The sequence below is a fragment of the Octopus bimaculoides genome, chromosome 5 (assembly GCF_001194135.2).
Source record: "Octopus bimaculoides isolate UCB-OBI-ISO-001 chromosome 5, ASM119413v2, whole genome shotgun sequence".
Classification (NCBI taxonomy): Eukaryota; Metazoa; Mollusca; class Cephalopoda; order Octopoda; family Octopodidae; genus Octopus; species Octopus bimaculoides.
The window spans coordinates 35,860,474-35,863,031 of NC_068985.1; the positions used below are offsets into that span (position 1 = coordinate 35,860,474).

General features: G+C 40.6%; 1 protein-coding gene across 5 annotated transcripts in view; it reads left to right on the plus strand.

Annotated features, from left to right (window-relative positions):
* LOC106876229 (protein ILRUN) overlaps positions 1-2,558 on the plus strand; it is a 44,122-nt gene that overhangs the window by 20,789 nt on the left and 20,775 nt on the right. The gene's annotated exons all lie outside the window — the stretch shown is intronic.

Sequence of the window (2,558 nt, forward strand, 5' to 3'; positions counted from 1 at the left end):
CACTTGTCGTGCAGTTGAGGCTTCTATGCCAGGCCGGGCTACTTGATACAGATGGTTTCTCGCAGGTGTCGAATTCTGGCTGTTATTTCGTGGTGAACAATTCACACAAACAGGGTTGAGAAGCTGCGGTTGCTGTTTGGTTAGTTGTTGGTAGCTTGTGTACGTGGAGAAGTCATGTTGACGTTGGCGACGTTGGGGACGAAGGTTGTAGTAAACAGTTGAACGATGGTGTTGATGTCGTCGCTGGAAACTGGCTGGTTGGTGTTACGTGTGGTCAATGACCAGATCTTAGAAGATCTGAAGCTGCGACAAACTGGCGCGGGTTAAAGCAGGCTATTTATAGGTACAAGGAGGCTCCTGAGAGCATCAGAAAAACACTCTCTCACGTGACCTTATTAGATGGCCACGGTTGGTCAGTTTGCACCCTGGCGCGAAAGGACTGGAGACAATTGCCGCGCAAATAATAGTCAGTCAGGTGATGGACAACAGCGGGGGCCAAGGCGGGAAAGAGTTGTTACCTGCTATGTTCGCATTTGTAAATAAAATAACCATGAGAGAGGTGGTTTCACTACATATATATATATACATACAAAGTTATATATATACTTCTGAGCCCAGGTGCTATATCAAAGAATTGAGTTCCATCTTCATGGCTTGAATTAAGATGCTATATTGCTGACTTAATGAATCCATGACAATATGGAAAACAATAATGATGACTTAAATTTATATATCATGTATGACTTACATCATACATATCATGATGAACTGTATTACATTTTTCTCATTGGTTTTATAAAGTTTAAAATATATTTTCATCAAGCTATTTGTATTGTACACAATGTGGAATACGTTTGTGTACCATGAGAAGAGAACCTTAATGTTTCAGGCAGTGTCTTCATTTGGAAAAAAATATTATGTGGAGTGTGTGGGAAGGTTGTAAGACTGATGTGTATACGAAAGGTGTTGTATGAGACAGGCAGTCTAAGAAAATGCTGGTAGAAGATTAGATTACAAGACAGAGGAATAGTTAGGGAGGAAATAGAGAGGGAAGTTAATGAGTTAAAAGGAATATGGGATATATATTTTTATATTTGTAGCTTTGCTTGTACGTTCTGACAAGAGATATGTAAGAGCCTAGCATCTCACACACGTATTTATATACATACAACTATTCATGAACATGTAAATACATATAGATGCTTAGAGGAGTAGTGCAAAGAAACTGTAGCAAGAAGTGGGAAAAGTTTGGAGAAAGTTCACCAAAGTCAGCTGATAGAAAAACATACATCGACCTTACAAAAAAAGTAGGCAACTTATATATTAGCAGCAGTACATGATGACTACAGAAGAAACATTCCATTAGGAGATTGTCCCTTTCTATTGCCAATTCTCAAACTCCACATCCCCTTCAAAATGGCAGACTTCACTTTCAATAAAGTGAATCCAGTGGTGGCAAAGTCTTGTGCTGGTTCTGCTACAGGGAACACCTGACACCACACAAAATCTACAAAAATTACCCATTACTGTTAAGGAGGCTATCAAGGCTGTTATGTTGATCTGGAAGAAGCAGGAACCCTGGCTCTGGATACTCACTGTGGGCTGTTTTGTCCCCAAAGAAAACTCAGCTGGACTTGTTCAATTTTGAAGATCTTGAGTGGAAGATCTTTTGGGTCATCATTGCCATCCTGTCTCTTGGCCAATGAGTACATTGACACTAGTGTCCAGAAAGGATGGGTCCTAGGCTACTCTAGATGCCTTGAACACACACCTATTTTCCACTTGGCATTCAGCTTGAGATTGGGAGATGCAAGGGAGCCTAAGGAGCGAACTTGTCATCCCAGAGGAGATAATAGTAACATCACTCTGACTAGACATGTTCCTGCTCTCCAGGAATACACAAACAATCTTCATGATTGAACTCACAGTGGCCTGAGAGGATAGACTTAATATTTCCCACTACTTAAAGAAATTGAAATATCAGGACTGTCAACAATGCTTTTCTCAAGGGCTGGCACATGACCTCATTCCCCATTGAAGTTAGCTGCTGTGACTTTCCATCTGGGTCAATGCACTATTTCCTGCAAAAAATAGGTCTGAAACCCAGACAGCTGAAGAAAGCCATCAAGGAAATAGGCACAGTAGCTGAAACTAGTTCAAGATGGCTATAGTTGATAAGAGCCTGCAAGTGGAAACGTGTAGGTGAAGACTAGCTCAGTCTTTGCTACTCCACTCAGATGAAGCATACAGGCTAAGGTGTGAAATGCTTGTGACTCTGAGATACCTGCTGACAATATGGAAACGTTTCCAGCATTGCAATGGAGTTAGAAGAGCTTGGGAAACCCTGAGTAGCTCCTGCAGTTTCTGAGTGGGGCAAAGCCTCTCTGATGTCTATTTCACCTATATATATATATATATATATATATATATATATATATATGCTCTTTTACTTTTGCTCTTTTACTTATTTCAGTTTTTTGACTGCGGCCATGCTAGAGCACTGCCTTTAGTTGAACAAATCGACCCTGGGACTTATTCTTTGTAAGCCTAGTACTTAT